This window comes from Ornithodoros turicata, chromosome 2, assembly GCF_037126465.1.
Source record: "Ornithodoros turicata isolate Travis chromosome 2, ASM3712646v1, whole genome shotgun sequence".
Classification (NCBI taxonomy): Eukaryota; Metazoa; Arthropoda; class Arachnida; order Ixodida; family Argasidae; genus Ornithodoros; species Ornithodoros turicata.
The window spans coordinates 80,790,560-80,813,988 of NC_088202.1; positions in this window are offsets into that span (position 1 = coordinate 80,790,560).

A 23,429-nucleotide genomic window follows, 5' to 3' on the forward strand; every position below is an offset into this window, starting at 1 on the left:
AAGCTGGGTCAGACAGGAGGGTGCTCATCTGGGAGTTGCTTTTCTAGCATTGCAGCACAACAAGTAGATCTGTTGTGTAGACCCGTCCGTGTGGAATGTGTGGTATTGTTTTCTTCTGCTGTAACTCTCGACAAGGGCACGACTAAGCTTCTAGGATGTACTAGGAGGTACCGTGTTCTCGCAGGGCACGTCTGGGATCTCTGTAGAGGCAACGGTACACTGCAGTCTCCAAATTTTGGGCCTGCATATCTGATAAACTTTGCACTTCGAGCTTCTGTGTAGTATTAAAGGAGCAGTGACAGCCCCCTCCGTACTTTTCTCTTCATTTCTTTGTTTTTGGCTTAGGCGGGTTGTATGCAAATTTCATGCGTCCTTCCACATGAACAATGACCATAGCTGACGTGCAACAGACGAGAGAAGTCTTCGATCTGCAAGTGCTTAGAATCTCTCGCACTCCTTCCGAGATCCCGTATCAGAATGAGTGATGTTGACGTCACTCCGCCGTGGTGGTGAAGGACCACAAGGTTAAATAATAGTAATACAATAAGTAATAATAATTAGTGGATTTACGCCGCAAGAGAGCTACCGGATCATGAGCGACTCCACAGTGCTCGGTTGACGTGCGCCTAAATCTCGGCACACGACATTTAACGTATTTAATGTCTGTATTTAACGTCCCTAACGTAGTCGGACTTCAAAATGAAGTGTTGTCGTGAATTCTGGCTCGATGAACGCGTTCGAACGCCGTCAGATTTGCATAGCGGTGACAAGAAAACAGGATTCATGAAGCAGTATCACTTTATGTTTCACGTATAGCAGGCAGGGACATGATGATCAAGAGATTGTGCGCAAGTATGTGATAGTTGTTCGTTGTTGGGAATAGGTTGTGTTGATATGCGTGTTTTGCAAGTTTGAACTTTGTTGCAGTGTGCCAGGAAGCGCTACTCAATGGACTCCGTACGCACAGTGCGTGTAAATGCGTCAACCTGCCGACTGTGTCAATGGCTCAAATAAATTTCTGTTCATTACAAAACTTTTTACAGTTGTTTTGGAATCACGGAATAACTTTACGGCGTGCAGGAAAGCTAGTAGACCTGAAGTCAGGGGTAGCCGGTACAGGCTACGGAAAGCAGAAGTCAGCAAGAGGCAGTACCGGTCAGGCTGCGAGCCAGACGGAAAGACTTCTGATTGGAGGATTGAGAAAGCAACCGCTGCATTCTCATTGGTCGTGTGTCCAGTGTTGTGTGAATTTTCCTATACTTTCATTGCATCATTCATCATGCATTCGCACCAACTAGCCCAATTGCTCGTCGTGTTGAATTTTCCTATACTGTGGGCTCTATGGGGAGTTGTATTGCCAACTGTAGGATGGAACAAGAGAAAGCTTGCCCAGTCCTCCTCAGGTAACCGAGGATGCGGCTGTAGAGTATGTACCACTACGCCAATCTACAACGTTGCAAGCTCATTGGCCTAGAGTGTGTGCGCGCTCCGATTGGTCAACAATGTTTTGAAATCGCATTTTCTACGCGCGCGTGTGCGTGTGCAGCGTCCGGCGGTCATTTCAACAGTTCCAGCATAGTTTCGAAATAGCTCGCATCGGCCGGCACGGCGTCCGTCGGCGTCCGTCCGTGTTCCATGTTTCGGTGATGTCAATCGGCAGAACAGTTTGTGATTCTACGCTTGTTGTACTGTTCCTGGACACGACTATTATCCCACGTACAGTCCATCAGCTACGGAACTGGAATGCTTCGTGGGTTGGATCGGTTGGAGAGTGAAGAACGCGTTCGGGCGCCGTTGGATTTTGAGGGCTGACAACAAAGACAGGATTACGATTACGTGCCACACAAGTGCCTTCCGCTCTGCAAGTAACGAAAGAAGATGCTCATCATAAAATCGGCCGGCACGGCGTCCTCTTGTGTTCCGTGTTTCAGTGATGTCAATCGGCAGAACAGTTTGTAGAAGTGTTCGCTGGTTTATTCATGCGTCAATGTGATTCAACGTGTGTTGTGCTGTTCCTGGACACGACTATTATCCCACGAACAGTCTATCAACTCCGAAACTGGAATGCTCCGTGAGTAGGAGCGGTTGCGGAGTGAAGAACACGCTTGGGCCGTGTCGGATTTCGAGGGCTGTGTTCGTTTTGCTGCAAGTGAACCTTGTATTCACAGTGCACCCATGTATCAGATCTTTGAATCAGTGCTTTGTGTCAAATAAATATTTCTTTTAGCCAAAAAAAGCTTCAGTTATTTTGAATATCGGGTAGGTAGGAGCGAAATCCGGTAGAAGTCGATGATAGCCAGAACCGACCGAAAGCTCAGCCAAAGTTAAGGATCCTGATGGGTCGACTGGCATTGCATAATATCTACAACGTTGCACTCTCATTGGTCGTGTGCCCAGTGTTGTGTGAATTATCTCAAACTATGGGCTCTATGGAGAGCTGTTGGAGCCTGGCTTGCCCACATCAAACTTCAAAAATAGTACTACCCTCGCCCTAAAAATGACGAGCAGGATCAACTAGTGCTAGGCAGGCAGTCCCACGGAACTGCCAATGCCAAACATCCCTCAGAGCCTTCATTTGGATCGCAATAGTCAATGCACCTAAAATTTCCAACCCGCTCCGAGAGTACAAAGGAGCGAAACACTTTCGTGACGGTGATGGACATACGCCTCAGCAACTCGCACTGCTTGCAGTAACTTGAAAGCACCAAACATTACAGAAGAGCCATCCCTTTCTATCAAACATTGTGTTTCTTACTTGACCTGCTGCAATTCCGTTATCACTAGAGGAACCAGCGACATTTTAGCCGTATGAAACGTCCGATCCGACTCTCGCGCATGCGCATTTGTTGTAGGACGCGTGATTTCGCCCAAACGACCACGATCGCTCTCAGTCTGTTCGACAGATTGGCATTGGCATCGCGAAGCAAGATGGCGGCTGCTTCCAGAAAGTGGAAAGTTGAGTTGTCGAGTTCTAGTGAGCGTTAGAATGGGATTGCCACGTATGCTGACTGTTTCGAACAATGTGTATCATCCGCGGGAAGTTGTTGGATGTAACAACGTATTGAATCGGGCATTTCACATGCTTCAACGTTCAATCTTGCCGTGCTACTTGGGCATTTGTGCAACACGGGTACGTACCATTTTCTGCATTTTCAGTCAATGTGGGGTGTACACGGGCAATATGGGGCCCATATTGCCTAGTATGGGGGAAATCTTCTCGAAACGGGTCCCATATTGGACCCGTATCGCCAATGAGCAGCCAATATGGGCCCAATACTGTGTGCTGCTTGGGTATCCTGCTGCTGCCGTGGCTGCTGCCACGAACCCAAGTCCTACGTCCAGCTGTCCCTTATCCACGTGTCGTCGTCATTCTTCCTTTTATGCTATCGACGCTGCCGAACCTCAATTGCAAGCACCCCTCTGCGCCTGAGGGGGGAGTAATGTGGCGGCTGGGGAACGACGACCATGTAGCCTTGCTGCCACGCGCTACCGCGCTGGCTCGTCAGTTCTACCGGCACCGTCCTAGCGTGAGGTCGCGAACATCTGCCCACATTCCATCACTGCCGGTCAGCACTCATGTAGGGGAACACAATCTCCTCTACAAGCGCGTTTGCATGCAACATCCGTGTTTCTGCACGAGGCCGATTTCAACCTATGGTCTAGTTTGCCGTCAGGCCGCACGCAAATCATGTACAGTAACAGCGCAGCGAACGTCCATCGTCATCCGTAATGCTGCCGCATTTCTTAGGCGTTTGGCAGTGCGCCAAAGAGTAGAGTAATTTTTTTTGTTTTTGCAATTGAATTGCTCGGTGATAAGACACACACACAGCGAAAATATTGCACGATCGCACCATAAATGCCGCGCTTTCTTGGTCCTTCACGTTGTGAACACGCACGTCATCCAACACCGTCCATCATGGTTCATTTTATTCTTTGGCCGCCTTGGTATCCAATGGTCTGTTGGCTGTAAGCAAAGCAAAACGTCCTAATGAAGACGCAATGTGTTTTATGCAAGCTGAAAAATAGGCGTTATATGCAATGCCACGTCCAGCTTCGGGCTTGTGCTACCTAAGGTAGGACAACTAAGGTAACAGAACAGACGTTGGAGAGGTTTGTCTTGTGTTTGATGTTCCTGTGTTATTCTTTTGGCCGCCTTGGTATCCAATGGTCTGTTGGTGTAAGGCTGTTAGCAAAGCAAAACGTCCTAATGAAGACGCAACGTGTTTTGTGCAAGCTGAACAATAGGTGTTATTTGCAATGCCACGTCCAGCTTCGGGCTTGTGCTACCTAAGGTAGGACAACTCAGGTAGCAGAACACACGTTGGCTGTAAGAGAGGTTTGTCTTGTGTATGATGTCGATATATATTTATCATTATTCACATCACATTCAGCACTCGCGATCATCCAAAGTACTGCCGTTTGCATTGAATTGTGCGACAAGAGAGCTGGTAATTGCTTTTGGTGACTGGTTAAGTGCGTTTGGATACCCCCATTACGTTACGTTTCAGGTGAGTGACGCGTAAGGAAAACGATAGGCCGCGTGGAGAGCTACCCGAAGGTAACTTTGAAATCAGAAGACCACTTCTTGTAAGCTGGAGCGACCACATAGATCTATACAATAGGCACTATACTAGGCTCTCTCCTTTCACCATTTGTTAGTCATCTGTTGTTTTTGTCATCTTTGTCTTTCATCTACCTCATCCTTCTTTCATCATTTGTTAGTTTATCCTTTATTTCCTAATTCTTTCTCTTTTTATTTATTTCCTATTTCTTAAATTTCTTTTTATTTATTTCCTATTTCTTAATTTTATTTATTTACTTATTTCTTATTCCTTCCTATTTGTTTCTTTAATTCTTTGCTTTTCTTTTTATTTATTTATTATTTCTTAATTTTTCTTTATCTATTTATTTATTTATTTCTGGAATAGCAAGCCGACACCTCGTTGGGCTGACCTTTTCCCCCGTTTTCTTTTCCTTTTCGTCTAATAAATATATCCCCCCTCTCTCCTAAATATTTCTATCTTTTTTTTCTTTTCTTTCTTTGCATTCAATTAAACATATCCCTCCCCCTCTTTCCTAGAACGTTGATGGCAATCGAAACTTCTTTTTCTCTTTTTCATGAGATACATTTTCCGAAATGGTCTGGAAAACGGGAGACAAAATGCCGCGATATTATATTGGCTGTTGTCAGAGAAATGGATTGAGCAACCTGTACTAGAAAGAGGGCTCTAACGGCCGCACACTCTTTTGAGAAATCGAAAAGAGTAATTGCAACACCGTAAGCGCTGTTCTTGGGTTCCTTATCCCTTCGATGGGAAACATTATCGTTGTATTTCTCGTTGCATTGTAGAACTTTCGGTTGATACAAAGAGGAGTTAATAATAAAAGGCACATTACAGGCAGCGCACATTTTGATACAGGGGTGAGTGAACTGTTTCGGCATTTGTTCGAAGATCGTGTTACGTTCACATCACTGCTTCGACTGCAATTTCAAAGCGGCCAACCACCTGTGTCAGAGGGTGTGGGGTTGCACAAGCACGAGGAAAAGTGCAGACTGGTGTGATGTACAGCGTTATCTTGATTATTTCATACGAGCTGAGCCTGATGAATCAAGCGCTGTTTCTCAAAAAGAAGGGTTATCGTTCACATCATCATTATGATCATCACATCAGCATATGATACATGCGTATTTGTTGCAACAAGCTTGCTGTTACTGTAAAAATGATACGTAATTCGGTGGCACCGTGTAAACGTTAAAGGTACCGTAAAACAGTAGACGTACACTCTGAGAAAATTGATGTATTCAATAGACTGAGCCCTGAATATTTTACGTTCAAATTTTTGCCCCAATCGAACTCGTAGGTGTTAGAAAATTAAACTTAAAACTTGCAGACAACGCTGCGTCGAAGTTGCCACAAACTTCGCATTGCCCGTCAAGTATGGCGGCAAAACTAAACTGCATGCGGATGACGTTGGGTCTAAAACGAAATAAGTTGGTTGCGTGTCGGCTACGTAGCCGTCAAAGCAGCAAGTCAGTCGTGAACATAGATTACTGTTGCTCGACGAATTGGCGATTATTTCCCACCAGACGATAACCAATTTTGCCAGCAAAATGAAAATATTGAGAATATTCTGTCAAATCTATAACCTGTTGCGCTCGGTTTCCAAGCAATAAGCTATAAACTACAAACAATAAACCACGCCGCAAACATAAGCTACACGTCTGCTACTTTGCCGTAGCTCCACTGGGTGACACATCCCACGGCATTGTCATCAGGTATGCCCTGCTGTTGTTACTGGAGGTCATGGTTATCACAACTTCTTCAAGTGTGTTTCTAAAAGCGAAGCATTTGTACATTTCTTATGAATCCTACCGTATGCTGACTGAGCGACGTATTTTCGAATGCGTAATGTGGCTTTCTGCTGTCGTGAATGGAAATATGCGAATCTTTGCGAAGTGAGCCCTTCAGCTTGGGCGAACCCGTCCCGTTCTCCTCGTTTTCTAGGGCTTCCGAATAAGACTTTCTGTGCATAAATTACACTCGGAAAAACTGAATCTTGCAACTCCGTGCCGCCTCTCCATCCGTAATTCCACTTCCACAGTGAGCCTGTAAAATTGTTACGAATAATAGACTGGTGAAGTAAACAAGTCCCTCAGAGAGAGCGCAGCAGAAAGCATACGCACAACTTCCAGGTGCGACCCCCGCTACGAAGAACCATTTAGGAGGCTTTTTTCATCATTACCCCTTCTGAGTCGGTTCTTGCGAGCCGAAAGAAGAGAATGGAGGCGTGTGTGTTCTGGCGGGTGTTTGCAGAAATCTGGGACATTTGGAAGGCAATGGGGTTATCGATCAGTGGCTGTGATTTATTGGCTTTGCCCCCTGCGGCCAATGAGACCCCCCTCCACCCCGATAGCCGCTACGCGTTTTTCCCGGTCGGCTTTCGTTTGCTTGACCTACTTCGGGGACAGAAGATATTTGCTGCTCAAATATATTCATGTATGCAACGAGGCACTGTAGCATGAACCGTATTCATCAGCGGTGCCCCCCCCCCCCCCCCCCATCCAGCTCCAAATTTTAATAAGAGGCGAGAGACCATGTGTGCATTTGTTCTTTCGCTGTTTGGGCCCCGAATTTATGTTCAGGAATGCAAATTGGTGCGGAAGCTAAATAATGTACGACAACTTTATTCCTGCTTTATTTGTTCGAATAGTTTTTTTATTATCGTTGAATTTCTGAAGGGAAATTACTATAGCGATTGCCCTTACGGTCAACAACTGAACTGCTGAAAAGCAAGATGACGTCCCTTGATGTTGCTTACTCCCTTTATCGATTATTTCTGGTACTAGGAACTGATTCTGCCAAGGTATGAAATTTGTGAATGTTCGAAAATGTCTTTGGACATTTTTTTTATTATAATCATAAAAGAAGGAAGATGGGAAGGTGAGACATGCCACGCACATGCTACCAACGCCTCAGACGCGCGTAGGCACCTATACGCATAATAAAATATTGTATGTTCAGCTTCCATATCGTACTTTGTGTTGACTTTGCTGTGTGATAAACACGTGCATCACATCCGCATAGGTGAATTTAGCCTACTTCATCATAATACCCTCCCCCATTTCTCTTTTACAGCCCTTACATAGTGCACCTGAACTTCCATTTACTCTCACATAAAATGAGTTAACTGCACCCAGCTGGCCTGAACCTTGCACCATCATTCAAGCCTGGGGGCGTGGCTGCTTCACGCGCGCTCTCTAGAGAATTCACTTTTTATTCGTATTTATTTTTATTTCCTAACTCTCGTAACCCCTCTTCTTGCTAACCTGTCATAAGCACAGGAGTAACAGCATTCAAAGCCCCGTTGCTTCAAATCCAGTGAGCGAGCACTATGGAATAGAAGTGAAGACAGGTTAAAGAGGAAGCATCGTAAACAAACACATCTCTGAACGGAAATGAAGACGGCGGAAAACGCGTCCAGGTTTCTTGCTCTCGTGTTTGTCGACAACGACCCATAAAAGAATGCCTGTTCCGTAAACATCGTATCCCCTGTGGCTGTCGTGTAGGAGTTCCATCATCGGCTGGCAAACCCGCGTCATGTCGTGCTCTTGTTTCAACTTTATTGCGTTTCAGCCGCTGACGCTTTCTCGAGGCACAAAAACAGAAGCGGCAACTGGGGAGAGTACGGTGAGGGTGTTTCGTCTGACAGACACCATTATATGCAGAAAGGAATTGTTTCTCATGATGATGAAAGGCGATGCACGTTTGCAGTCGTAAAGGATCTCTTGTACGGCTGTGCAGGGAGATTGAAACGGATAAGAGGAAATATCATTGTGCGATGTCACGTCTGGTTTTCGTATAGCGTGTTTCCAGAGGACATAAGAATGCAGGGCGCAGTAATGAAGTTTGACTGGACTGCGCTCTGGTGGGCGCCGCCTAGTTTTCTGGGAAGCTATGAGTGAGTCGGTTGATATGTGGCTGGCTGGTCATTTCATTATTGCCGCTCCATAACATAGGGGGCCTCAAGGAAAACACGAAAAAAGTATCTTGACATCCTGCGATGACAGGCTTATGAGTTTCTTACATCATCTACGATAGGGGGAAATTCTTTTTTTGTGTATGTGCGTGATGCGACGAAGCTGATAGTTGAAGACTTCATCTCATCTCAGTAATAAAAATGTCAGCGCAATTTGTTGCCATCTTTTCATTACACAACACGACATATTCGTCAGGAATTTTTTATTAGAAGGGGTGTATTTGTGTTTCGCAATAATAGTTTTTCTATATGTTAGATACCCAAAACTGGAAAGCTCTTTGGCTTCCTGACGACGGAAATTGTGATGTTCTTCACGTTATGTTTTCTTTATGTTTTCATGGCTTACCTGGTAAAGTAAGTGTTAAAGTGCCACTGCGGACTAAACCTCGTGTCTTCAGAATATCTCCGAGTTGATGCCATTGCAATCCACGTACCTCCCACACTGTTGTCCCAAAATATTGTTTCTCTGTGTGAAGGGCAAGTATATCGTAAAATTAAAGGTACTGTAAAGCAGTAGACAAGCATGCTATGCAGGTGATGTGACCAGAGACTTTGTTGCTTCTAAATAACATATGCGGAACCATACGACCGACAACGCGCTATAGATATTTTTAATTTGCCATGAAAGCTGCGGCGTAGTGGAGCGGTGCGACGTCTGGTGTGAAACAACCCCCTGTACAGCGGGCAACACTGAAAATTGGTATTACACACTATTACATCGGAACTTCGTTATTTTAGCAACCATATTATTAGTTTTCCTGTTTACCTATGCATTCTGAAACCCCTGTTAACAGTTTAACCTGTTAACCCCTGTTTTTGCGAAGTAACCCAGCGCTCGCCGCTGTTCGATGCAGGCTCTCCATACTTCTCTGCTGCGCCTGCGCGCTCCTTCTGTTCGCGGCCTCTTTCCAACGAACAAACTCTCTCTGTGAAGCTCTGTGAACAAACAAGTCCCGACGCTGTCTGGCTTCTTGAACGTCTGACACATTTTTTTCAACGGATCAGCATTACATTTCAGTTCGCTTATCCGTTTAGCCTCAGATGTGGATCGTTGTGTGGATTGCAGGGGCGGATTTTATGGTGGATTGTGGTGGATTCATTTCGAATACCTAGTAAGTGTTGCCCGTAATCTTTAATTGTAATTTTCTAATTAATTGCACCGTCGACTGGTGCTTCGACTATCGAATAGCCACACTAAATGACATTTAATCGGTGCTGCTTTACAGTACCTTTTTTTAACGTTTTGAGCGGTATGACGTCATGATCATGCGGTGCCCAAACTACCCAGACGTCTTGCAATATTGGTCCTCGAATGTTGCTTTCCGTCTCGTCAGCACAGCCCCAACAGCTGCTGGCAGCTTTCCAGCGCTTTGTGAACTGCGGATACGCTCGCGCGGTTGCCCTAATTGCTGCCAACCACAGTCGTACGTAACTCGTTACAAGTTCTTGGAACTTTCGTGCCTGTACTGCACTGCACTGCGTCTGTTTTTCTTTCATTTTTTCCTTTCCTTTATCTCTTTTGTTTTTTCTCAGTTCCTTTCTTTTTCTTTCTTTTTGTTTATTTTTCAGTTTCTTTTTCGGAATAGTCAGCCAGGCTATTGCCAGCTTGCATTTCCGTTTCACTCTATTAAACATATCCCCCCCCCACCTCGTTACAAGTATCTCGTTACCCTGTACCAGTTACTTTTTTTGGTAACAAAGTAACTACTTAGTTACTTTGCCAAAAATTTTAACCTTTCACGTATTCAGTTACAAAAATGGGTAACTCGTTATCCACATTGCTCGTTCCTTTTCTTCGTTGACGCTAGTCTTCATCATGGATGCACATATAAACATATGCATAAGTTAACACGCGTATATTTGTTAAGAAAGCAAATAGCAAAAGAAATATTTGCATTTAAATTATTAATTGAAGTACCCCCACTAATTAATCACTCCCATTTGGTGTATGCAATCGAAATGATATTATTTTACCTATATGACAGTGCTGACACCTTTGTACACACTTTCGAAGCACTCTCCGAGAGCAATTTTATTCACACCTTTGCGTATCTGGTTTTCGTTAGCACTTGATTTACTCAGTATTAGGTCTGCAATTTTCTCGCGTTGAAATCCAGGTTACTATTCTCGGTCACAAACTGTTGCTATTTGACATTGCGGTTTATTTCAATTGCGCTTTGTTGCACTCAAGAACACTGACGGTCACAACAATACACAAAATAACTTTTCACTATAACGTTGAGACTGTGGAACATATTATGGCCCTTACTCGCTTTGCTATATTAATTCCAATGAATAGAATCAATTAATTGCTAAAATAGAAATATCGAAGACAGGTATAGTACTTCAAAAGTAAATTGATTTTAAAATACTTTTATTGCCACCTTTATTTGTAGCGCTTAAGCACTTAGTTCAAATTTCATATTTTACTCACACGCAATAAATATAAGCTAGCTATGGACATCAATTGCTTGCATACTTTGTCCATTTCATTGTTTGTTACTATAGAAGACCCCCACAGGGAGCATCAGCGTACGCTGATATTTGGTGAGTGGCGCCATCACGGACCCAGCCCCTAGTCCCAAGGTGTTATCTGTACCGTGCCGAGGGGATATGAGGCGAAGTGTAGATGCCTTGAACAATGCCAGTCGGGGTCTTGGTGAAGCCCCGGCCGATGGATTATCATAACTCCGGGACCTTCCCACATGTATGAATATGAAGTGTAGGCGACCAATGAGAACATTCAATTACGTAAACCTCACACGGTTAAACATTCATATTCCATGCTCGGACACGGTAAACGTGTCCGGACCGACGGCCACGAGAGCTTTTCTGTTCAGGAACCTAAGTCTTTTTCACTGAAGTACATGGTTCTCAGCACTAAGGAGAAGAGTGCACCGCTAGGAAGGATGTCGCCGTTCTTCGTTCAGAAAGCGGTGTCATCTCCTTTTTCGAACATCACCGAAATTTAAAAAAAAAACTTTGTTCAGGGGACATATTGATCAAATGTACATCAGAGAGTGACTGCGACCGCATCTTGAACACCCAGGAAATAACGACTAAAAACATCTCTGCCTCTCTTCATAAGACACTTAACATCAGCCGTGGGGTAATAGCAGTTCTAGAACTCAAAAACGTCTTTCTTGAGGAAATTCTGGAGGACCTACAAGATCAGGGAGGCATTGATGCCAGAAAAATTTAAATACGCAAAAATAATGAATATATCACGACTAGAAACATTGTTCTGACTTTCGATCACCCCACTCTTCCAGGTAAACTGAGGCTATATCTCCAATAACGTACGCCACTATGTACCAAAGCCCCTGAGGTGTTTCAACTGCAATCGGTTTCGCCATCCACGCGATCCTTGCAGAGGATCTGCATGCTGCGCTCGATGCAGCAAGGAGCGCCATGATTCCAAAGAGTGCGGAGGGCTAGATCACTGCGTCAACTGCACGGGTGATCGATCACTCTTCATACTCTAGGTCATGCTCGATATGGAATTTTGAGAAAGAGGTGATGCATATCAAAGTTTATCCTTTCCATTCCTAGTTAAAGAAAAATCGAGAATGGCGTCTCTCCTTCAACAAAGGCAGACAGGGTAACACAATGCACATAATGCTCACATCTTTCTCAAACGTCAACTTCTCCTGCAGCAGTGCCTGCAGTCTCACAAACCTCTTCGGTGGCGTCCTCTTCACAGACGCCAACTGCGTCATCGCAACCCGTGGACGTGAGCTCCATGGAGTGCGATGAGGATACGAGCACGCAAGGGTCATTCACGAGTGCGAGCCCCCAATCCAAAAGAACGCAAAGGGGTACTCTATCGGGGAGCGAACCATATCGTCTACGGAACTGGCGGCTGCCTGGCAAGTCCTCTGTCGCCGTCTAATGCAGCTTCGCTGCAGCACAATGTCCATGGCCACCCTCCTTGGTCCCATCCCTCGGCCAACGCAGTGGGCCGTCACCACAGCCCTGCTCCGCTTCCTGCAAGATTCGGGCTTTGCGACTGCCCTCTGACCAGGCTTTCTTGCTCCAGCATGTCGTGCCTGTGCTTCACTGACTGTTTTTTCTTTTCTTTCTTGCGAGTGTCTTCTTTATTCTTTCTTTTTTTTTTAAATAGCAAGCCGGCATCAGCCTGGCTGACATTTCCTGTTCTCTTGCTTTTCTTCTCTTTCTAATAAACATACCCCCCCAGTGAAAAACTCTTCTCTATAATGCAAACCCATATTGTACACTTCCTCTGTTTTTTTGTTTTCACTCCTTTCTCTGCATTATGGCGACCTTGCAATGGAATTGTCGAGGGCCTTTCACAAATCTTGACTATGTCAACGATCTTTCGGACAGGCATGACGCATTCTGTTTCGAATTGCAATCCTTACTCCGCAACAGAAAACTCCGGCGATGGAACCTGTTCCGGAAAGATCGTTTAGATGCAGCACGTTCATCTGGTGGTGTAGCAATTCTTACATCTAAAACCCTCCCTGCAAAACTTGTTCCACTGACAATCCCTTGAAGCAATTGCTGTTCAAATTTGTTGGGATAGGGTCCTAACTGTTCCTTGTATCTACCACCGTCAGTTATGGTGGAACAAAAGCAACTTGAAAGTTTATTAGATGAACTCCCACCACCTTTTCTTTTATTGTGATATTTTAATGCCCATAATTTTGTATGGGGCAGTTCAAAAGTCGACAGGCGAGGCAAAATGCGAGAGAAAATATTACTATCACGATCCCTCAGCCTGCTCAACAAAGGAAATCCCACGTATATGAAAAGTGCAAATCAGTCTTTCTCAGCTATCGATCTCTCTTTCTGCAGTGCATAAGTATATCAAAGTACTGACAGGGCACTAGAAGAGAACCCTCACGGCAGCGATCACTTCCCTGTTATCTTGAAACTAAGCGGTCTAACAGATACTTTAACTATATGCGCTTACCCCGCTGGAAACTGCAGTTGGCGGACTGGAACTCCATTGAAAAAGAAAATTGATGAGCACGATCAATGAAATTTATGCTCTATATATGCGCTGGCATTAGCTAACATCGTGCCTAACATGCTGACATCGTGCCAGCTGCCACCTTAAACCTAGAGGTACGGTTCGGGAGTTTTAGAGCTGTTTCGCCTAGGATTCCAATTGCCAATTCAATCCAATCCAATGTTGAGGCCACAAAGAGAGACTCGTTGACGATCAATGTTTTCGAACATGGGGGTTCTAATGCTAACGCATTAAAAGCTACAGTGTAAGAGTCATCCTTTCGTGGGATAACTATCAAACAAGCTAATGCAACTCTTAAAGCCACAATCACAGCGGCTGCCACACAGTCCATTCCACAAACGTCGACACGCGTCCCTAAGCGCCCCAAGCCGTGGTGGACGAGTGACTGTGAAAGGACAAGAAAAGAACAAAACCACGTTTGGGGAGTTTTCCGCACATCTCCACAAAACCTTCTTGCTTTTAAGAAAACCCGTGCAAAGGCTAGGTGGACACGGAAACAAGGTAAGCAGGAGCCTTGGAGAAACTTTGTTTCATCACTCAACTCTTATACCCCCCCCCCCCCCCGCGCTGGGTGTGTGCGAACTGCGAAACCCTCAGGAATATTAGGGGTGAATATTGTAGCATGTCTATTCCACTGTTGCAAGTTGATGGCACACCCTGTGCGAGCCTTGGAGAACAGGCCAATGTACTAGCATTTCGAGCTCCACACATTACAGGAAAGATTTCCTTAAAGTTAAGGCATATGCTGAAAAGAAGAATATACCGAGTGGCCATGGCGAACACTATGCATACCACATGCCTTTTCAGGTGAGTTAGTTGTTGAGAGCATTGTAACTATCCAGGGACACGGCCCCGTGGCCGGATAGGATAACATACTCTATGCTGAGACAGTCGTCAGCTGAACCACTGAAATGTCTCCATTTATTTAATCTCGTATGGAAAAGAGGGCACCTCCCTTCTCGTTGGACAACAGCTCCAGTCCTTCCTTTTTCTCAAACCAGGGAAAGATGCCTCCATACCCATTAATTACAGACCTATCGCGCTCACAAGTTGTCGCGGTAAAACGTTCGAGCGTATGGTCAATAACCGTCTTATTCAATACCTGGAGGGGAATGCATGCCTCACTCAATACCACTGTGGCTTCCGTGTGGGCACCGTAGATCACCTCAATCGATTAGAGACTACCAACCGTGAAGCTAGGAGACAGCACTGCCTATCCGTCTTTTTTTTCCTCGAAAAGACTTATGATACAGCATGGCGGTATAGTATCGTCCGGGACCTGTACCATTTTAGAATACGTGAGCGCCTGTTTCGCTGCATTTCTAATTTCCTACAAGGAAGAATTTTCAGGGTCCAGCTTGGTACGTCACTCTCTCGTCCGTTCATATGCAGGAAAAAGGTGTCCCACAGGGGGTGAGTCCTCAGTGTTTTATTGTTAAAAGGAATTTTATCGTCAGTGTGATTCCACCCTTAATCATGTACTCTTTGTACGTAGATGATCTCCAAATAGCGTATTCTTCTACGAACCTGGCCATGTGTGAGAAGGAAATCCAGCTCACATTAATGACTAGCTAAAAGGTCTTCCCAAAGCGGGTTCAAGTTCTGTCAAGACAGTCTCTGTGCCTAGTTCCCAGAGCCTAAGCTAAGCATAAATGGCTATGAACTGGCAGTCCAATCAGAGCACAAATTCCTTCGTGCCATTTTTGGTACAAAGCTCACCTTCGCAGCTCACACAGAGAACCTCAAAGGGAAATGCTTAAAATCTTTAAGGATACTTAAAATGATCTCACACAGATCATCCTGGGGTACAGGTCGTGAAACGCTATACCGCGTGTCCACATGCATAGTCCGGTCACGAGTAGATTATGGATGTATCGCCTACGGGTCTGCACGGCAATCTCTGCTGAAGGCTCTGAATCCTGTTCATCACCAGGGACTGCGATTAGTAGTTGAGCTTATCTAGGTGGTGTTTTGTGTACTAGTCGGGTAAAGAAGGAGAAGGAGCACCAAAGCGTCTCTACCGGTCTTCCGGCTGTTCCTTATCTTCCGTCACCCCGTGTGCCAACCAGACGGATGAACACGAAATTGACAGCCGGATAGCTAATCCAAAGAGCGTATTGGTGCACTCCTTCACGCAAGACTATGTAAACCGAAACCGATTAATTACTCGAAAAAAAAATCACTGATTGTCGACGCGTTTTTTTTTCTTCTTTGAATATTTATCGCTGAAGGTCCCGATACGTAAAACAGTGGTTTCAAAAGTGTGTGAAGTAAAATTTAAAAGTTAGGATGTTTATTTAATAAGTCAGAGTATGCAAACGAGCCGCTCACTACTGAGTTCATGGCCGATATGTCAAGGAACTTTACCAAAAAGAAAGTTTTTCGACGGCGACACCTGTTTACGAATTATTCAACCAGGGGACCTTCGTGAAACACCCGGCATACGATGAAGGGGGGGGGGGGGGAGCTGTCAAAAAACATCAGCAGCGTCATGTCAGCCACTTCAAAGGAATCCGTGCTTGGCTTATCATGTTTTCGGAAACGTTATCGTAAAGACCTTCGAATCTGCTACATCGCGCTACGGAGCCAGGGCGTCCGCTGAGACGTTTCTTCTCAGCCGAGACGGTGATGTGCTATTTCCGAGCGATCTGCCTGCCGGTGTGGCGGCATGTTGCTGGGAGGGGGATCGCACGTCCTGGGGCGATTTCACAGGGAACTGTGCCGATGCTTCCCTTAGGGTCTATTCACACGATGGAACTTTAGTGGAGCGCAACTAGGTTGCGCCGTGTGAACGGGTTGCTCCACCCTGTTGCTAGCGATTGTTCTCTTTACCTTCAGGCGCAACCTGTTCATCACTTTAGACCTCCTCCGAAGGCATCTAATCGCAATGGCGGGCTGTCCTGTCGTCGCTTCCGAAACGGAAATTCCTTGTCCCAGCCTGCGATAGCAGCATGGAAGTTTCCCCGGCGATGCACGTAAAACATTTCACGAGTAAGTGTTCTTGAATACGTCATTGCTAACTGTCAACCGTATTTTCAGTTCTCGCTCTTGTGCGAGTGGATGAAGATGATTATTATGACATTTTCTCGCGCCATCTCACAAGTTTGTTCAACGTTACGATGCCGCGAGTTGCTCACCGTGTGAAAGGAGCCCACTTTCTGTAACTTCAATTGCGTGCAACCGGTGCTGGAACGAAGTTGCGGCAAATGTTACAACGTGTTAATGGACCCTTAAAGCGTCCGAGGAAAACCGAGTGAAAACACCCAGACAGCACAGACCTCCATGTCTCGGCGTCAAATGCCATCATCGTAGCCACTAAGCCGCGGGAGGTGGGAGCCGAGGCGATGCGCTAAAGAAACAAACGAGAGGGAGACTGCGCATCGCTAGAGTAAAGCGTCCCCTCTCCGCCTCAAACCAGCGACGCGACTACACCGAGGCCTCAAAAGTACGTTCAAGAAATACTTTCGCATTTAAAAGGAGACGAACTCGCACGAAGTTTACACGACGTACTCAGAACCAGCAATAACACATTTAACGGGACTATCGCATCCGTCCCGATCGATTCCTAAACAATATTTCCGTTTTACTCCTCGATCATCACCGACAATAACGCTGAAAACAAGACGCGAATTAGTGAAGTAGTTGCTGTGCAATTTGACGTTATGCATGGCAAGAGGAGACGTTGGATTTTGAGAGTATGCCACAATTCCCTCTCTGGGAATAGGAGGAAACGTCACACGGACAAGTCCAATCAGGGACTGCCCTTTGGCGACCTACTGGCGGGCGAGCAGGCGTCTGCTGGTCGCGAGAGGTATGTGATCGGCTTGTGGAATGTCAAGTCTGGGTTAGCGTCGGGCGTGTTCGAACAGCCAGCGAATAACGTAAAACTGTATTCCACGCGACACGTCAGAGCTCACACTCGTCACAAAGTCGACGTATGTACCACGGGCTTTTCACTCGGTGTATTGCGGTGCGAAGGCGAAGCAGACGAGCTCGGAGATAATCACCTGAGCTGCACTCCCGTTGGTGTGCCTGGCCTACGTCATCATGATGTTGTCATCGCTCGGATTTTCGTAACTGTACAGGCAGTGCGAATCCTTCAAAAACTCGATTATTGAATATGTGAGCTGCGGTCTTCGGAAAGCAAACTTGGCCAAGTAAACTGTGAAGCGGTACCAAACGTTACCGTGTCGCTCTCATACAAACGTTTCCGGGTGCGATAGCCCTTTTAATTGAATCACAAAGAGGGTAGAACGGTTGGACAAGGCTCAAAAGAACATGATAGCGAAAGGAGGCTAGAAATTCCAGGAGACTATCCCAGTCTATTTGGGTTAAGTAAGCCGATCAGCTCGGACAAAATTTCCTACGTCTATAAGGAATGCTTGGTCAAGCGTTCCTTTTCTCTTTTCTTTGTTTTTTTTTCTTTTTCTGGTGAGCCGTACAGCCATCTCATTTCAGTATTATGGCTCCAGACATTGGTAAAAGATAAGAAGCATATCTAACTTACGGTAGGTAAGCATGAGAAAATATAAGACGCAGGTTCAGACAACTGAATTGTCGCCGTGGACTTGCAACGTGGTCGCATGTGAAGGACTGGCAACCTGCCCAGGACAAGGATTACACTAGGATCAATATATCGCAGCGAGCTGCGCTGACGTTGATATATAGACCGGAAGGACGCGTCACCGTCGCCGATCTCCACGTGTCTCCAGACGTCCATGGAGCTGTCGTTCACTGGATTTAGTCATCCGTGTCAACACTGTTGCAGATCACCTTTGTTCCTTGTTAGCGCCACGGAGCAACTGTGTTATGCGCGGGCAGATCCCCTTTGTGTGGTACGTATTGTGTGCCGATCTAACATCGACATAGCCCGTCTTGATAGCAATGCCGCCAAATCCAGTGTTACACAACGAACAATAGTGAGTTTCAGTATAACGCACGCAAAGGCGACAGCTTACGTTATAGTAAAATTCACTAATAACGAAAACTATGGGACGGGTTGGTGACTGTTGGACACCTACACTAAAAACCCGGGACAGTGAACAAAGCAGACAGGACACATCTAGCTGTCGCACTTTAAATGACAAAAACCAGAAACATCGAGCCCTTTACATCTGATAAACTACAAGAAAAGAAAACATGAAACTGATAAGGGCGAAGAAATGAGACACAAGGATACAGCGATAACAGTTCCTAATCAAGGGGCTCTCCCCCACGCACTACCTGAACCACGTACCTCTGGCAATCAATGCCATCTACCTTGCGGGACGGAACCTCAGTGGATGTTCTAACGCATTTTTCTTCTTGCTTCGGGATATGGCAAGACTCCACAAGCTGTCTTGTGTGGGTGTCGTTCGAAGTAAACAGTACTTCTGTGCCAGACAAATCCGACTGACAGACGCATTTGCCCACATGGGATGCTAAATGCGAAGCGAAAATATCATTGTTATCATGCTCCCTTATCCTATCATTAATGCTGCGACCGGTTTCGCCGATGTACTGCCTCACACAAACCAGTGGTATTGAATATACAACCCGAGATCTGCACGGCACACTTTTGTTTCTGTCTTATTCCACTACCTCCCTCCTGAGCACCCTAGATTATATGAGCAGGTAAAGATGCCAGCTTCTTTTTTGTCAACATGACAACAGTAATACCGAAACTTATCAGCAACCTTCTTTATACAATGAGTGGCCGTATGGACGTACGGCAACGACACAACCTTCCGTTCCCCCCTTTCCCCCAGACGAACTTTCTTACTGCTGCCTGTTAACCTTTTTCTAACCACGCCCCTGATGTACTCCAGAGGGTATCCTGCTTTTAATAACCTACTGACTTGCGTTCGAAAGCTGTCCTCTGCCCAATGAGAACAGGACTTAGATAGTGCCCCTCCCAGCAAAGCCACAACAACCCCCGTCTTGATTGTCTTAGATTGAGACGAAGAAAACGGAAGGACAACCTTTTGCATCTTCTGTGCAAACTTCCAGTATGTTCTGCACTCCCGCTTCCTCCCGATGACACCTTCAATTCTTGTATCCAGGAACTGGAGAACTCAATTCACTCACAGGTGAAAGTAAGGCCGAATGGGTTATTCGAGAAAACTGGGACAACTTGATCCCAGGCTATGCCCTCCTTACCCATGACTGAACAATGGTCGACAAATCGATAAATATACAACACCTGCCAACCAGGATTCATCAAACGCTCATACAACCACTTGCTTGTCAAAACACTCCATAAACACATCACTGAGAGCCGGGGCTATCAGACAACCTATGCACACACCCCTAGCCTGCCTGTATGTCCGGGAATCGTACTGTGCGGAGGTGGACCTTATGTATAGCCTGGTACTAGGACTCTGCTCTCACTACTCGCCGAACATGCACTTGTAATGGGCAAACTGTGCCGAAAGAATGGGTACCCAAGTAGCACGCCAATATTGGTCCAATATTGGACCAATGTGTTACAATGTTACAATGTGTTGGACAATGTGTTACTGCAGTAATTTATGTTATGGTCCAAAGTGTTCCATATGGGCTGCCAAGATTGGACCAATATGGGCTGTGCCACCAGGCTCCATATTGGACTGGGCTGCCCATATTGGCAAGCCCATTTTGCGCCAATATTTCTGTGATAACGCCAACGGGGAGTCCGTGTAACAATAAAGCATTATATCGGTTTAATATCGACCACTGATATTACTTCTCTCTTCTGTTTGCTTTTTCATTTCTGCAGATCTCATTGACCCACGTTGCATACAATTACAAAAAAAAAAAAAAAGAAAACACTGCATCGCCCCCAAAACGAAGAACGGGTGCTACGCCCGTCTTGCTGAAGGACAGAAGCAGCCCACGGAACTGCAAATGCCAAACATCCCTCAGAAGCCTGCATTGGGATCGCAGTAGTCTATGAACAAGAAATTTCCAACCCGCTCCGTGAATAGAGAGGAGCGAAACACTTTCGTGATGGTGACGGACATACGCCAGAGCAACTCACACTGCTTGCAGCAACTTTAAAGCACCTAACTTTACAGAAGAGCCATCCCTTCCTATCAAACATTGCGTTTTTTATTTGACCTGCCGCAATTCCGTTATCATTACAGGAACCAGCGACATCTTAGCCCGTATGGAACGTCCGATCCGATTGTCGCGCATGCGCATTAGTTGTAGGACGCGTGATATCGCTCAAACGACCACACTCGCTCTCAGTCGGCTCGACCGATTGGCATTGGCATCGCGAAGCAAGATGGCGGCTGCTTCCAGAACGTGGAAAGTTGAGTTGTCGAGTTCTAGTGAACGTTACAATGGGATTGCCACGTACGTTGACTGTTTCGAACAATGTGTATCATCTGCGGGAAGTTGTTGGATGTAACGACGTACTGAATTGGGCATTCCACACGCTTCAACGTCCAATCTTGCCGTGCTGCTTGGGCATTTGTGCAACACGGGTACGTACGATTTTCTGTATTTTCAGTCAATATGTGGTGTACACGGGCAATATCGTATCGCCAATCGCCCGTATCGCCAATGGCCGAGCGGGTTAAGGCGTCCCGTTGGTGGTAGCCAAGGTCGTGCTGAAGACGGGTAGGTAGTGGGTTCGAATCCTACCACCGGCTGTGCTGTCTGAGGTTTTCCCTGGGTTTTCCGAAGACTTTACAGACGAATGTCGGCACAGTTCATCCTGAAGCCGGTCCAGGACGCATACTAACCCCCTGTCCCCCCACGCCTTCCTGCTGTCTTCTTTCCATCTGTCCACATCTGTATACGGCTCATGGGCACAGCCGCTTCGCGGGACTAACACACAATAAAAGAAGACTGGGTGATTGTCTTGGGGAATACGTTCTTCTTTAAGGCACATGACATCGTTCTAGCACGCACCACAAAACGAAGCAAGAACAAAGTTCACGAAACGAAGTTCACGAAGCAAGAACAAAATTCGCAAAACGAAGTTCACGAAGCAAGAACAAAATTATGTTAGCACACACACTGCGGTTTTGTCCAGCAAGCAGATGGCATTGATTAACAGAGGTACGCGGTTCGGTTAGTGTGTGTGTGGGGGGGGGGGGGGGAGCCCCTTGATTATGTACTGTTATCGCTGTATCCTTGTGTCTCATTTCTCCGCCTTTATCGGATTCATGTTTCCTTTTTACTTCCAGTGGTTTATCAGATGTAAGGGGGTTGATGTTGCTGTTTTTTGTCATAAAGTTGGTTGAAAGTGCGACAGCTAGATGTGTCCTGTCTACTTTGTTCACTGTCCCTGGTTTTTAGTGCAAGTCGCCAACAGACAGACAGTGTTATGTGCCTGGTACAGTTGTAATCTGTTCTGATCTTGGCACCATGATCCGTTGTGCGTCCTCTTAGTGAAAGCTTTGGAGGTATCTCCCCTTTTCCTTCTTGGTTATCCCCTTTTTCCACAGGTGTGTAGATCAATGCTTGTGCAGCAAGGATTTGTGCAGGATTTTCACTTCGAGAGGGGGTGGAGGAGGTTGGAACTGCGTAGGGTTGTGTGAGACACTTATCTCCTGTGTTTTGTGCCTTTTTTTTTAAAACCATTTTGGCAGGTATTTGGGTGCGTGTTGTAACTCCTTGGCTTCGCTTGGCCTATGTTACGGACGTTTCTTTCCTTGAACACAGGAGTAACAGTAGCTCCCGATCATGAGATGCAGGGTGACCGGTAGCGCCATCTCTTGCCAACAAGGGGCGGCGTACATCGATCTCTTTGCCGAAGTGAGGACTGGATAAAGTTGAGATCGCCATGCCAAAATGTTTGTCACACCTGACCATTTCATGCTTCTTCACGCGCACATAGCATATTTGAAAACGCACCTGCAAGTGTGACCTCTGTTATCCAGACCAGACCAGGGAGGCCAAGTTCGTTCAGAGTAGCGATAACTTGATGCGTCGAGAAAAATAATCAGAACGCGTCTATTGGACAGCGGGCAGCAGCGTGCGCAGCGCTGTCCAATAGGTGCGCTTCGATTGCTTATCTCGACAATCAGCGAACATAGCCTCCCTGACTAGAGTTGCAGAAGCAGCTGTTTGTTTCTCCCTCTCTCGTTCGGCGCCCATCTGCGCATCATCGTTTTGTGACGACAGGGACTTATTTGTGCACTTTCATTTGTTTCGAGTAATTGAGTTATGGTCCCATTCCACACGTTTTCTCTTTGGCTTTGACTGGGCGTTACAGTACAAGAAAGACGAGGCCGTAATCCATTGGTTCCGCGGCACTCGGCGCGGTTGCGCATGTCGTATACGGATGCCTTCAATTCTGATGGTATTCTTTACTAGTCTAGGTGTTATTATTAACCTGGTGAGGCTTATGCGAAAAGTAGTGTGGGAAGAATATGCATTGCTTTCACGTAACTACGTCAGGGATGTACTGCCGTGTAAAAATGGCTGCGGACACTTTAGTCTGTGGCAAATACTATTTATGCGCGGGGAGAGCCAACACGTGGTACGCAGTTCCCCCTGCCTACTCGAGGCGGCGCGCAGCGATACAACCGCCTCTCTTCCGTTCGCCTCTCTTCCGAAATCGTTCGCTTCAACGCCATTACCGCGTGAGTCCGCGATCACTATCCTTGCGTCGCTACGGCAGTATGACGTTGATGTTCAAGTTGCTGCTGCACATTCGCTCTTGCTTTCTGGAACGTTTTGCATTAGTGTATCTCTATTTCTATTTTTGCCCTGCCGGAGGCAAGAGAGCACGTTGTAAAATCAAACAATGGCGTACTGTGTTTCATTATTGCAACCGCGCATGCCGCTCAGTCGCATATTTCAATCTTTTTTCTTGTTTTCTTTTAAAGGCGCGCAGGAGTATGCATCATAATTTTGCCAAACGGTTCATTCTACACGTGTGTTTGGATTTGATTATTTGCTGCAGTAATTTATGTCAGCA